Raw genomic sequence first — 16,137 nt, forward strand, 5'->3', positions numbered from 1 at the left:
TCAGCCATTAAAAAAAATGGAGACTTTACATCCTTCGTATTAACCTGGATGGAAGTGGAAGACATTATTCTTAGTAAAGCATCACAAGAATGGAGAAGCATGAATCCTATGTACTCAATCTTGATATGAGGACAATTAATGACAATTAAGGTTATGGGGGGGGAGCAGAAAGAGGGATGGAGGGAGGGGTGTGGGGCCTTAGTGTGTGTCACACTTTATGGGGGCAAGACATGATTGCAAGAGGGACTTTACCTAACAATTGCGATCAGTGTAACTGGCTTATTGTACCCTCAATGAATCCCCAACAATAAAAAAAAAAAAAAAAAAAAAGAAATAGTCTCCTCAGTTGACACTGTTACAAGTCAATCCCTTGAGAGAGCATGTGGTTAAGGGTTTTAGGTTTACAGTCAGGAAGATCTGAAGTGAAATCCCAGCTCTGCCACTTTCTAGCCATATGACCTAGACCAACCTGCATAATCTCTCCACATAATACTTTCCTCCTCTGAGAAAGGAATGCTAATTGCTGATACACAGGTGCTCCGTGATGTCAGCTATAAGTATCAGCAATATCCACTTCTCATGAAGTTTTCTAGCCACTACAGGCCAGCTGTCTAACCTCCCTTCCCATCCATCCACCTACCTTTCTACATTAGAGACTTGAATCTTTGCCAACTGCCTAATTTAAATGCTTCTCTAAATCCTCCTCAAATTTCCATTTCTCCAAGAAGCACAAAGCTGTTTCTAGTTTATTAATCCAGCATGGAAACTCAAGAAGATTCCCCAGATAGTGTCTCACGCAGAGCTGATTTCCAGGAGTCTGAAATGGGAGTGAAAAGTGATCATTTCCTTAGTTCGGATATGCTGGTTTGAAGAATGGCTGAATAATTCATTAGGTTCTTTAAGGTGCATTGATCAAATCCCACTCTTTAAGAAGCATTTTTATCTTGAAGCAACTATTTGTCATTCTGCTTTCAAAGAGGAGGTAGATAATACACTACCTCTGTTTAGCTGAACTGTTATAAAGTTCTAAATGATAATAAATTCTCAGGAGGCAGAGAGCCTCACAGCTCATACAGCACATCCAGAGCCTCCTCCAGCCCCACCCTCCCCATAGCCTCATCAGATAAGCAGAGGGCTCCTCTCAGTGTGATGAGTTGGAATACTCAGGCCCAACAGGGCTCAGGAGCCCTTCCACCCGCCAGTTCAATGGTTCAGATCCTCTGATTCCCTATTTCCGTGCTCCCTTTACAGCCCCAGAGGATTTAAAACTATTTGCACATCTCCACAAAGAGAAACCCAACTGGAAAGCATGGAACCCACTGCTAATTTGTCTTTTGGCTAACATACTTGTTTTATCACCTTGGAGAAATAATGCAAAGCAAATCTGTCAAACAGTGTCTGACTGCCCATGGCAATTCTGTACCACGTGAGACTAAATCTGCTTTACACCAGCCATTGTCAGGGTCTTTCACACTTGTTTTCCTAGAAGTAAAGTAGTAGCATGTAGCTCCAGTCTCCTGGGGCTCCTCAGCAGTGAACTCAGCACGGCCAGCTTCACACCAGTTCTCTGTCATTGCCCTCCAGCTACCTCCAGATGTGCAGAGCACCCGCCCCCAACACCGGCTCCTGGGGTGGCTCCCAGGGCAGCTCCCAGGGTGTGGCTGCTCCTCATCCTTGCTCACATTTCTGCACAGACACCTGCTCCTCAGAGAGGCCTCCAATCTATCTGACCTCACTAACACCACCACCACCACCACCCCCACACACACACAGAGCCTATAGCCTGCCTTCCCTACAGCTTCATCATACCACTTACCCCTACTTGAGACTTCACAAATTCTTTGTCTGTTTATAACAGGTTTTCACTGCCAGACCACATGCTCTGTGGGGCCATTTTCCACTGTGTCAGCAGTCCTTGGAAAAGAGCCTGACACAGGGAAGCCCCTTTGCTCTGCTGAACAAAGGAATGAGGCCTATACATTTCCTTGCTTAAAACCTCTACTTCTTCCAATTTGAAAAGATTCTTACACCAAAAGCACAAAAATAAATCTCACAACTAAGACAAATGCAAAGAAAAAAATAGTACATGGACGGGACACAGAATAAATGGGCAGAATCTTTGGGACCAGAATGATAATGATTCCAATAACTGTTACAACACTTTCAGCACTGGAGCTAACGCCATTCAGCTGACAAGAAAAAATGAGCGACCAGGACCCGCGTTCACCCCAGCCAAGAGGCCTCCCACTGCCTAAGGAAGTTCTGTTACATGCCTCGGGGTGGGGGGAACCAGTGGATAAATGCTATGTCATACTTTTGGAAGAAAGGTCCAAGTTACTTCTTGGACTTTGCACGAATGACGGTAAATTGACAGTAACTAAGCAAGAGCAGGACAACCTGGGATTATGTGCCCTGACCTGACACAGTGGGAACTGCTCAATAGCAGCCATAAAATTCTCTTGCTAAATATATGTAGCCTAAGTAGTCCTGAGGAAATCATAACGTACTTGAAATGTAGGACATTCTACAGACAACCAGCCAGGACTCTTCCAAAAGTTAACATCAGGAATAACAAAAGAGATGGGGAACACTTCTTTTAGATAAAAAAAATTTTTAAGTCTCAATTAGATCCTGGGGAGAAGATATAATGTTGAGAAACTGGGAAAAGGTGAATATGGGCTGCATAGTTTACAGAAGTTTGCTCAGCTACCCTCATTTACGTGGCAGTATTTAGATCCAGTAGGATCTCAACTGAGATCCAGTTTGTCACCAGACACCCCTACAAGTAATCATTACGTGTTTTCCCCATACATCACACCCTGCAGGTACACACATCTCATCACAGATGGATGTGTGTTCGGAGATCAGAGGGCTTATTCTCCACATGCCTCCTCATCACAAATTGGAGGAGACAAAGTTTATCAATTCTTATTTATAAAATGACTATGAAAATTCTATTTTCTATACCTGTCTTTTCACATTTTTAATATTCCCTTTCTCTCTGTCTCATAAAGTTCTTAGTAAATACTACCTCCACCCACAAAATTACAAGCACCTTGATGCCTGTCAGTCTTGCAATCCCTGAGAGTCAGACAAAGACTTGCACAGAGCACGCAGCTCATAAATGGCTGTCCACCTTTAACAACTATACTTTGATTCAGACCCCTTAATGACTACTTGCTTAAATTTTTAAATTACCCTGAATCTCTCGTGCCACAAAATGTACAAAGAAACTAATACATCTTTCAGATTTTTCAATTTTCATTCAAGTCGCAAGTCTTTTAAACATTTTTAACATTTCATAAAATATTCAACAATAAACTACTTTTCAAATCTCAAAAACTATATTTGCTGAAGAAATTGGGAAATTAAGACATTCTTCCCGTGTGTAAAAATTCAATAAGAAATTCGGTAAATTTTATCATATCTTATTAAGAGCATTTAGTAAGATCTTTTGAAGAATATTCTTATCTGTCACTGTTAACAGCAAAGGCTGTTTCACCAAGTAACCTGGTGAGTCACCCTGCAACCTAACTTGTGTACCTTTCCCAGCCACTCCAATCACAGCTTCATCGACTCTCTTAAATGAGAATTTTTACAGTTGCTTATTTCTTTAATATTTATTGAACTGATTCTGGTATTGTGCAAGGTATTATATCATTTAGAAATCATTTAACTTTTTGCTTTTCATCTCATGTCTTACTTTTTCATTTCCATTTCTATTTGTAAATTGTGACATTTCCAAGTGCCCTGGATCATCAAGGCTCTGAGACACACACATTCTACTTCACTGAATGTGACTATTCACGGAACTTTAACAACTATGTTTCTTTAATACTTACTCTCTTTTGTGACAGTCCCTAAGACACCACCTCTACTTGGGGCCTCACCCTTCCTACAGACAAATACTCTGAAAAGCAGGCTGTCCCCAAGGCCACATGGCATGTCCCAAAGAATTAGCATGACCTAGTTTTAGAACGTCACTCCAGATAGACTTCAGCCAGTGGGAAATAATATGCAAAGCAACTTTATTTCAGCCGTGGAGCCTCATTCCTAAAAACTGCTCCCTTTTTGAGAGGCTACCTGTGGGAAATTCTGCCTGAAAGGAAAAGCGATTCCATGTTTGATGCGGCTGCAGCTCCTACCAAGTTATGCAGTCCTGGGAAGTGAGTTGGGCTCAGGACTTACACAGTAGTTAGACAAGGCCCCGCTCACTTGCCTTCCACTCCTAAGATTTTGCAATTCCACTGAGTGTTTGTATGTAAGGCACAAGGGAAATGATGATCAAATTTCAAACATACAACACAATCCCCATGGGTAATTTCTCTGCATTCTGAAACTACAATGTATTTGGGGTACTCTGGTAATTTCCAAAGGGACTTACAAAACCTCGGAGATTAAAATATGGCCCAAACTTTATGACCCAGCAATTCCACTCTTAGAAATATACCCCAAAGAGGGAGGCGCCTGTGGCTCAGTCGGTGGGGCGCCGGCCCCATATACCAAGGGTGGCGGGTTCAAACCCAGCCCCAGCCAAACTGCAACCAAAAAAAAAAATAGCCGGGCGTTGTGGTGGGCGCCTGTGGTCCGGGCTGCTCGGGAGGCTGAGGCAAGAGAATCGCTTAAGCCCAGGAGTTGGAGGTTGCTGTGAGCTGTGTGAGGCCACGGCACTCTACCGAGGGCCGTAAAGTGAGACTCTGTCTCTACAAAAAAAAAAAAAAAAAAAAAAAAGAAATATACCCCAAAGAAATGAAAACATGTGTCCACACAAAAATGTTCACAGTAGCATTATTCATAATGGCCAAAAGATAGAAACAACCCACATGTCTATCACCTGACAACAGGTAAAGGAATTTAGGAAACTATCTCCACATAGAAGGGGTGTGGTATTGACGTGCATCACCACATGGATGAGCCTGGGAACAAGCCAAATGAAAAGCCTGGCACACAGCCGTGAGCTGTCACTCACTGACATGTCCAGAGTAGGGAGATCTGTGGAGATAGCAAGTACTTAGTAAGTAATTAGAAGGGTGGGGAACATTAGGTGAGAAAGAGGGGTGTGGCCAACTGTCCATCATCTCATAAACAGATGAATAAAACGTGACCTGTCCATGTAACCACCTCGCTCAGCCACAAAAGGAAGAGACACGGGCACATGGCGTGTATTGGCCTGAAACTCCCACATCAAGGGGCCACAGACTGGGTGGCCCAAGCAGCAGGACTGGCTTACGTCATCTTGGCCCAGACCAGGGCCCAGCAAAGTCTGTCTCTGGTAAGGGGCGCTCACTTTCCGCCAGGCCCTCACATGGCAAAAAGAGCAGGCTCTTTGGTTTTTCTTACAAATACACTGATCCCACCAGATCAAGGCCACCTGCTGACCCCACTGAACCTCTTTCACCCCTCACAGGCCCTGTTTCCACATACAGTCATAGTCAGGGACAGGACTCCCGTAACACGGATGGCATTGAAGACATGGGGTGTGTGGTACTCAGTCATGGAGCACCACGGCTGGGTAACCTGCTCACGTGAAGCACCCACAACAGGCCACCTACGAAGAAAGTAGGTTAGTGGGTGCTCAAGGCCGTGCGAGGAAGTGGGAGGGAAACAGACATGACGTTTCTTTTGGGGTGATCAAAATGTTCTGAAATTGATTGTGATGATGAGCACACTTGTGAATATTCTAAAATCCACTGAATACTGTACCTCAAATGGGGGAACTATATGGTACATCTCAACACAACTGTTTTAAAATAACAAACATACAGACATGGTTCATGATCACTGCCCAAGGATGAAAGAACAAAGAGCTTTGGAAGGAGGTCCTGTGTTCATACCCTGACGACTCCACTCATCAGCTGTGCAACCTTGGCTGGACGCTCAACCCCCAGTGCCCAATGCAGGAAGTGGGAAGAGCACCCCGACTGTCCTCCACTGTCTGAGCGTGAGAGGAGGCACTGCAGTGTCCAGCACACACTGGACATTCACTAAATGATGTGGTGGTTGGTATCACCAGCATTCGATAACAGAGAAGCAACATGCTAATTAGACGAAATAAACTGATTTCAAAGCTCAGACACTGAATTTGAGTGTAAGTTTTCAGCAGCTGGCACCTAAGTGCAAGCAATTCACTTTTCCTTTGCAGAAAGTCACAACAAATTTCCAAGAGGTCAAAGTACTTCAATGCCCACAGCTAGTCCCCAACCTTTGCTGTCTGATTAACTTACCCATGTCTGACCTGCAAAGGCTTTTACTTCGACCAGCACTTAACAGCTGTAGTGAGACAGGTCCATCCTTCCCGGGGCCTAGGGCTTGGAGCCTCTGGGGACGTGCAAAGGGGCTGAGGTGGTCCCTGCGGCAGGGCTCCATGCTCTAGTGCTTGGCCCACACAAGTCTCAAAATTGTTTCCACTGTGATTTTGTCACTATCCTCACTCTCCATGTGAACAAACAATAAAACTACTTGGTAACCAAAGGGCGGTTAAAGAAGAGCGGTGGCCCTCAAGCTCATCCACCTCTCCAGGCACAAGTTGCGCTCCAGAACCAGCAGAGAGAACTCTGGGCTAAGAGCTGAGAAGCCAGAGGTCTGTTCCCTGCCCTGCTACAAAACAGCCATGAGTACAGTGAGCCCACCCCAGGGACACCTGACACCAAAGACAACACTGAACTCCATGTACCCTATGTATTTTTCCCCTATACATAATATCTATAATAATAAAGCTTAATTTATAAATTAAGCACAAGAGATTAACAACTAATAATTGCAAAGAGGTGGCCAATACATAGAGAATACTTCGTAGATATTGTGTTTTATAAAATTTTATAATGAATATTTTACAAATAAAGGTACATTTAGCTAAAATTTCCCATTATTCCCCATGTATGTGACTTTAGGAGTAACTTTTGGGACACCCTGTAAAACACGACAATGGTAACAATACCAGCATTACCACTGTGCTTTGCAACCCCCTAAGTAAGCGCTCCCTAAACACAAGCCCATGACACTGTTACAGTCACTCTGACAACTGAGGTGGCTGCTCATGGTGCCAGGTAGGCAGTGTGAACCACACGAGTGCGCCAGACTGAGGAGTGGTCACCTCCCGGGCAGGGTGGAACAGGAAAGTATAAGATTTTGTCACACTGCTTAGAACAGTACAATGCGTTGATTTATAATTTATGAATTGTTTATGTCTGTTATTTTCCACTTAAAGTCTTCAGACCGTGGTTGACCAGAGGTAACTATAACTTTGGGGAGTGAAAACACAAAGGGAGTCACTATACATACCCTGCCCTCTGCACCTGTTTCAATCACTAAGCTACAAAGGGCCAGGCTAGATGGTAAACTGAGCTATTTCATCACTTAGGACAGAACATGCATATATAGGCTGCACACGAGTTGAGTGCCATCCAGTTCTCACTGTGCAGCAACAAAATGGCACAATGTCCCAAACAAGGTGGAGAGACCACCTGTCCCACCCATGCACATACCCCATGCAGTGATGTCCCTGCCTGTACTGCAGAACTGATCCATCAAGGATCACGCCCATGTGAGAGGAACTTGAGGGCCCAACCTGCCAGCTCATCACCCAGAGGACTCATGCCTTCCATGATGCTACGTGTAGGACACTGCAACTCCACTTGGCTGCACACCCTCCTGGAGGTCATAGTACCCTCAGGCCATGTGGGTGCCTATGATTGTACACTACAGTTCTTAGCTGGTTAGAAACACACATTTCTGCAATTAATTCATTCTCACGCCCAGTGGTACCCCAACCACAGTCCACAGAACGACATATGAAGATGCCAGCCTCATCTGCTAAATAAAAGGTAGAGACATTGAGTCAGAGGGCCTAGCTCTATTCTTGATTATTACTATAAACGTTTTGGAGAGAGACAACTTTTCTGGACTTTTTCTATAAATAAAAACAATAATACCCTGGTGACACTGAATTAAATAATATGATTAATACAGAAAGGCCTGGCATCATGTTAACCAGCTGCAAAACGTTCTGTGGATTCTGATGTAGTCATCACATGGGTCCTTTCTACTACTATTGGGGAACATTGATTTCACTGCATCCTCTAGGACAGTGGTTCTCAACCTTCATAATGCCACAGCCCTTTAATACATACAGTTCCTGTGGGTTGCCACCCACAGGTTGAGAACCGCTGCTCTAGAAAGTTAAGTAAAATATAATGTATATTAATAAAGTAGTAAAATATACACATAAATAAAAAATAAAATTCCTTACACATAACTACTCACACACACATTGTATGTGTGTATTCAAACACAGTTTTTACAAATGGCCCTTTTACTTCTGTGAATTAGAAACTCAGATTACAAATACAGAAACATATATACATAGTTTAAAAAATTAATTCAATGGCTTTAGTCTAAACTCAATTTACTAATTTTTTTTTTAAACTCTACTTTCTCTAAATGACTTGTTAACACTTTTTTTAAAGAGCTACTGTCAGAAAGGGGAAAATAAACTTCCTTTGGGAAATTATGCATTCATAAATTTAGTTATTTAAAGCACAACATACCTGCTAGGTATTGGTAGCTGTGCTGTGTGCTCAGATATGAAGATAAATAATATGAGATCCCAAGTCACCCCTTAAAGACCACCTGGACCCTTTCACAGTTCTGTGAAACTGTGGCAAAAAGAATTTTTAATCAGCCAAACTAATTCTCTCTATTGAGGTGAAGGAATGAGTTGTCAGTCTGTAACTTCCCAGCCCAGTGGCTTGGAGCAACGGAAAGCTCCAGAACCTTAGAATCTTCATCTGTACAAAGAAAACTGGGCCTGTCACATCCCTACTCCAATGAAAAGATGTGGTTCTGTCAGGTTCAATTTTCCCTCTGTTTTTATAAGGTTCCATGGCTAAAGTTACAGGTATTGTAGGCAATGTGCAAATAAGTCGATGTGTGGTACTGCACCACACATGAATATTCAGCATTTCCTGCACAGCTGCACAAACCCGGACACATTACTCAATAGAGGAGATGACTACAATCACCTGAGTCATTTAAATACAAACTCTTGGGCCAGCATGGTAGCTCACTCCTTACTATAATCCTCCACTATGAGAGGCTGAGGCAGGTGGATCACTTAAGGCCAGCAGTTCAAGACCAGCTGAACAAGAACAAGACCCCATCTATACCAAAAACAGGAATAATTTAAGCAGGTGGAATGGTGCACACCTATAGTCCCAGCTACTTGGGAGGCTGAGGCAGGAGAATGCTTGAGCCCAGAACTGAGATTCTGTTTCAAAAAATAAATAAATAAATCCAAATTCCTTACATTTAAAAAAAAATTGAGTTCACAGAAACTAGTATGTGCATTTATGTGCTTCTCTGTTCAATAAATGAATGATTAAATTTTGTGTTTTGGAAGAAATCAATAAATTAATACTTGTTTTTACAATATGTGTACAAATTTCAAAAACCACAATTTGAATAAGCTGTGACTGGTATACAGTTGAATAAGTAAGAGACTGGTATACAACTAACAATTCTTCTCAGCTAAACATTAGCATTAACATAAATAGTAATATTAGTTCACACCAATAGAAATGCCAACTTTTTAACACCTCTTTTGCTAAATACAAAGGCAAGTATGCATAATTAGAATATCTACAAATTCTAATTTTAAGAAGTTATATTATTCATTTTATATTTATCATCCATACCTACATGGTATTTACTCTTAATTCTATGCTACAAATAACCCAATTGTAATTTTTTCCATATTTTTAAAAATTGGTTACTATGAACAATACAGGTTCTATTTGTCAAAAAAAGGAAGAAATGACAGTACCCCAAATATAGAAATGCATACTTTTTAAACATCACAATTATTTTGGAATATATATAAAGTTATTTTAAACAGGAATGAGTTTTATTCAGGTATACTCTGGCTCAGCCTTGCCCCAGTCTAAACTGGTGCTCCATCCTATACAGATCCCTGAGTTCTTCTTAATCAAAGATGTTAGACTGCCGCCATGATCTAACAGCTTATGTAAGTTTATTGTTAACCTTGTGAACATTTATTACCCCCCAATACTCAGTGTCCTTAGTTGTAAAATAGAGTATAGTGCCCACCCTGCACCACAGTTGTAACATTTGAACATTCTAACATGCTCAGCACCTGCCACAGACCAGAGGGCATGACCAACAAACAGCACTGTTATTACCACCGCCCTTCCTCTGAGAGGTCTTCTAGCCACTGGGAATACAACAACGAAAAAAATCAAGGGAAAATCCTTGTTCCAGAGGAGCTCACAGCCTAGCAGACAGCACTAGACAGTAAAATACTTAGTTACACAGAGCTGGGAAGTGATGAGCTCACAGAGCTGCAGCCTACTGCAGAGTGTCCTGAGAGCAAAGACCAGAAGGAGAGAGACCAAGCGGATGTTAAAAGCACACCCCTGTGAGACTAAGGCAGAAGCCCCGCAAGGGCCGGAGGAACAGGAGACTGGGAGGGGGACGTGCACCATGCCAGCGGGGCCTGTGGGCCATGGTGAAAAACTGGACACTTGTGCTCAGGGAATGAGGAGGACCAGACTGGCGGTGCTGTCGGTGCTGTCAGGTGGCAGGATCCAGCTCAAGCCTTCCCAGCAGTGCTCACTTTAAACACTGGGCTGAGAACAGACTCAAGGCCAAGAAAGGAGAAAGGAGTTCAGTTGGGGACTTCCAGTCATCTCGAGGAAACACCACATTGGCACAGAGTGAGACGTAGCTGGGTTCTGGAGATATTTTTCAAAGGAAAATAGTTCCACATGGTTTACTGATGGGTCCAATGAGCCATGCAAGGAAAGACAGGCCAGAGATGATGCCCCAGGATGAGGCCCTGAGGAACGGGAAGGATGGAGTGGACTGGCTTTTCAGGAGAGGACCAGGACCAACAGGCGGTTTATCTTCAGCCACTGCTTCCTGCCTGCCATGATCAACCGCCCAAAGGTCCTCCTCGAGTTAAGAAAGGAAAGCATGTTAGCTTTCTGCAGCCCTAATCTCTCCTAACGCTTGACCCTGAACTTCCTGAGCGGGTGCTCTGAATCCCCTGCCTTCACTTCCTCAAAGACTCTTCACATCTCTTCCCAGCAACACCCAGCAGGCGGCCAGCATAAGCCAGCCCCACAGCTGCCCCTCTCTGCCTGATCACCTCCTTCCCCAAATTCTCTGCATAACAGGAAAATCCAGCATCCTAATCCACTGTGCTGGCCGCAGCCATTCCTTCCACAGCCTCTACTTTCTCTTTGATTATCTCCTTTTTCTTCTCTGTCCTCTGAACTGCCTGAAGCTACACTGTCTAGACCTCTCAGGCCTTTCTGATAGCTCCATGACAGGGACCCTCTCATCCAGATCCATGCTGGCAACACTGCTGATTGAACAAATGAGCCCTTCCATCCACCCACCAATGCTGCATTTCTATATTTAGTCTCCACCTGTCTCCCAAGCTCCAGCTCTACATTTACAACCACATTCCTGTAATGCTCACGCTGCCCTGCCAAATTCAATAGCCTAAACCTCACCTTAACCTCCACCAAGCTCCATTCTTACTACTGTACTTATTTTAAAGATATAATGATCTGAAATTAAAACTTTTATCTCAAGACTAGGATTTCTACAAGTATCTCATCCTGCCATCTTCCATTTATTTTACAGTGCCACCAGCTTAATTTTCTAAAACACTCTTTTAACCTCATGTTACTCATCTAATCAGTAATATTTATTGGCTCTGCCTTCAGAAGTTGAGAGAGAGAAAGCACCAGAGAGAGGGAAGGACAGAGCACAAGAGAATATTGCCTAGGACCTGATTTTAGATGTTTTTCTTTTTTTTTTTGCAGTTTTTTGGCCAGAGCTGGGGTTTGAACCTGGCACCTCCAGCATATGGGGCTGGTGCCCTACTCCTTTGAGCCACAGGCGCCACCCAATGATGTTTTTCTTTTAAATAAACTTTCCACTACACACATTTTCCCCTCAGAAATTCTGATATCAGTGTCCTCAGGCCTTTCCCTGGGCAAAGTATAGAACAAGCCTTTAACCCGATATTAATGACCTTTTTGTTTTATGTAAACATTAGGAGAATACTGGGTTTTTAAATCTTTTTTCCATGTATAACTTCATTTAATCTAAACAACACCTCCTGGAATTGGTAAAATCATTCCCCTTTTATAGATAAGAAAACTGAGTCACAGAGAAACTGAATACACTCTGCACAGGATTTAAACACAAAGGTCGATGGAATTTCCTGAAGTCATCCCCTGGAAAGGTGCTGTGCCCAGGCCACAACTTCCACCCTGCCTTTGGCAGATCCCAAGACTAGCTGATCGTCCCTTTTTTGAGAAATTGTAAACAGAAACACAGCAGCAATAACAAGCTTGTGACACTGATGCTTTACTCAGTTTTCCTTATTTTGCATTATACCTGTCAACCCATAAGAAAACATACAAATACGTTACACATAAAATTTTCAGAACGCACCTTCACAGTCCCTCCCTACCCTGCAAATGAGCTACAACTGGAGATAGAGGAGACAGCCTTCTTCAGAGTCGAGCAAACAACCAAAAGAGAAGAAAAGACAGAGATGAGGACAGGAATGAAAAACAGAATGCAGGAAGCTTAAGATGCAAAATGAAAATGGAGGCAATAAAGGACAAAGTGATGTTGTGTTAAACAACATCTGTGCTATGAGAGAACAGCATGAAACACTCCACCAGATGTAGTCGGAAAAGATAGAAAAGGTGACATGTAGGGAACAGAGTAGGAAGGTCCAAACTGAGCAGACACTCAACAAACACGAAGAGCAACAAACTGAACATAATTCAGCCATTACTTGAAACAAAGTGTTTGTATTTATAAAAACTACAATCTAATGCTGTATTAAAACTTATATGCAGGGCGGCGTCTGTGGCTCAGTGAGTAGGGTGCCAGCCCCATATGCTGAGGGTGGCGGGTTCAGACCTAGCCCCGGCCAAACTGCAACGAAAAAATAGCCAGGCGTTGTGGCGGGTGCCTGTAGTCCCAGCTGCTCGGGAGGCTGAAGCAAGAGAATCGCGTAAGCCCAAGAGTTAGAGGTTGTTGTGAGCCATGTGACGCCATGGCACTCTACCGAGGGCGGTACAGTGAGACTCTGTCTCTACAAAAAAAAAACATATGCAGCAAATAGTATAGACAGACATGTAATACACACACACAAACACGAAAATGACAGAAACACAAATTAACCAAGAGATTAAGAAGCTTTTTATTTATTTATTTATTTTATTTATTTATTTTTTTGAGACAGCCTCATTATGTAGCCCTAGAGTGCCATGGCGTCACAGCTCACAGCAACCTCAAACTTTTGGGATTAAGCCATTCTCTTGCCTCAGCCTCCCAAGCAGCTGGGACAACAGGCAACCGCCACAACGCCCAGCTATTTTTTTTTTTTGCAGTTTGTCATTGTTGTTTTAGCAGGCCTGGGCCAGGTTCAAACTCACCTGCCTCGGTGTAAATGGCTAGTGCCCTATACTTCCAAATGAAATTTAGAAACAAAACAAATTTGGTGCCAAAACAAATTCCCACTTAATATTTTTATTAGAATTTCATATTAACTTGGGAAGAATATTAGTAAGTTTTCCTATTCAGCAACCCAGGATATCTCTGCATTAATTCGGGACTTACAATATATCCCTTAAGTTTTATTTATTTATTTTTTTTAGATTTTTTTTTTAACTTCAAATTAATGTGAAGGCACAAACAACTAGGTTACAATGTTTGCATTTCTTAGGTAGAGTCCCTCTTATAGTTGTGTCCCACCCCCAAGAGGCATGCCATATACCCTTACATTGTGCCCATTAGGTGGGAGCACACCAATCCCCTCCATACCCCCCTTTCTCTCCCTCAACAGATCCTGTAGATTTGTTAAATTTATTTCTAGATATTTTACATTTTTTGTTATCATAAAAGGTATCTTTTTCACATATATTTTCTATCTGGTTATATTCACTGGTTAATAAGAAAACTGTTGATTTGGGTATATTTATTTTGTATCCAGCCACATGATAATTTTTTTCTAATATTTTTTAGTTAATTCTCTTACATTTTCAAGGTATTATCTGTCATCTTAGTTTATGATTGTTTCTTCTATGTCTTGTCTTTTGTCAATGGCTAAGATTTCCATAATATTATATATTATTATTGGTTGGTCCTTATCTTCACCCTGAAATCCTTGTATTTTCCCTAACTTTAAAAACAATACAAATCCACTAAGATCTTTGCAACTTCAAGTAAAAGAAGACTTAAGAATAGCTTAAACAATGTGGAAATTTTATTATCTAACATAATATAAAGTCTGAAGTCAGGCCAGTTCCAGAATTGATTAACCCAGCTGCTCAATAATGTAGGGACCTCCACTGGGTTTTCTGTGACTCTCCAGGCTTTTCCTTGATGGTTAGCAGATGGCTGCAGTGAATCTAAGCATCATAGTCTATTTATAGACAATACCTAAACCCAGGATAGGGAAACACCTTTTTAAAAATCCATTTATAAAAGATAGAAACCTTCCCAGGAGCCCCCAGAATGGGCTCTGTGGACCTTCTCATTAGACGGCTCATGTCACAGACCTGCTTAAACCAATCATCACAGAATGTGTGGAATCCCCACCACAGACTTCATCTATTCCATCTGCCCTGCTGGGGGTGGATCCATTTCCCCTGAGAGTGTGGAACAGTACACACCAAAGCAAATTCAGAGCTCAGCATACAAGAAATGGGATTAAGATGATTGACAGTTAAAGAACCAACAGTGTCCACCATAGGGTCTGGTGTTTAGTGATTGGGTGTGTGGCTTTAGACACATTCTTTATCAAGTTAAGAAAGAATTTCCTTACTCTTAGTCTATTAAGAGCAGTTTTTTTTTGTTTTAATCAAGAATGACTTAAATTTTATCCCATGTCCTTTTGGTTGACATCTGGTAAAATTATTCCAAAATTAATGTCCTTTGGCTTATTAATATGTTGTATTAACAGAATTCCTAAGACAAAAACAAGTGTGCCTAAATGGCATTTTCTGTATTTTCAGTTCCATACTGTTGATTAGCAATTTTTAGCTTTTCTCATGCAAAGCAGGATATACATATTGCTGTTTATTAATAACACTTCATATGTATAATTTTTCCAGATCCCGTGCCAGAAAGATTGAAGAGGGAAAAACTAGAGTCAGAGGGGGACAAGTAAGACAGACAGACACAAAAATCCAGACAAAGGAGGCCACAACTGGCTGTGAGGTGGGGGCAGCCAGGCAGGACAGCAGGGGAGATACAAAGGCTGCTCCTAAGAAACATGCACACTTCATTCTCATCAGTGTTCACAGCAGCAGGGCCCTGCCAAGTCACTAGGAACCACTGAGAACTGCTTCAAGTTACTTCAGCTCCATGAGACCCCATTCTCCACCTCAGTTCCCTTCCTCGCAGAGCACCTCCGCAGCCTAAGCTCACCGGCACCTTTCTCTGCCCACGGATGCTACTTTACCTTCCTTGAGGCCTGTCCTCCACAGCTGTAAGGAGACCACAAAGCCAGTGAGCACTCACTACAACTAATTAGTATTTAGAGGCTAAACCTGAGACAAAGAAATAAATGCCAGCACAGGCAGAGGGAAGGGGCTTTTAACTCTGCCCCCAAACATATTTCAGCTGTAGGACACTCAAGCACAGAGCTCTGAAGAACTGGCCCTTTCCTTCTGCACCAGAGTAGACGGGGGTACAGGGCATGCCCTGAAGCCACTCTCACCACTCCCGGCTCCAACCAGGTAACCGTGGTCCAGGAATCACTTGTCACCCACCCCAAGGCCACCTTTGAACATCACGTGATGTCCTGTGCTAGGGAGAAAGAATGTTTCTCCTTCATACATTTCCTAAAGCAAATTTTAAAGTTCCAGATGACTTTACTTGAAGATTCGAACACGTCAGCACAAATTTTTCCCAGGAACAGACCAAGTATGAGAACCTACCATGTGTTACTATGGCAGGCACAGAGAAAACTTCTTCCCTGCTGCTCTCCTCACCATGAGGCATGCAGTGCTCGTCTCTGCTTTCACTGAGAAGCCACCCACAGCAGGACCTTTCAGAGACCACACGGCAGAGGGCTCCTCACTG

The 16,137-nt window shown here is 42.6% G+C and overlaps 1 protein-coding gene across 8 annotated transcripts in view; it reads right to left on the reverse strand.

The window, feature by feature from the left end:
- TNIK (TRAF2 and NCK interacting kinase) overlaps positions 1 to 16,137 on the reverse strand; it is a 395,211-nt gene that overhangs the window by 360,639 nt on the left and 18,435 nt on the right. The gene's annotated exons all lie outside the window — the stretch shown is intronic.

This window comes from Nycticebus coucang, chromosome 8 (genome assembly GCF_027406575.1).
Source record: "Nycticebus coucang isolate mNycCou1 chromosome 8, mNycCou1.pri, whole genome shotgun sequence".
NCBI classification, from domain to species: Eukaryota; Metazoa; Chordata; class Mammalia; order Primates; family Lorisidae; genus Nycticebus; species Nycticebus coucang.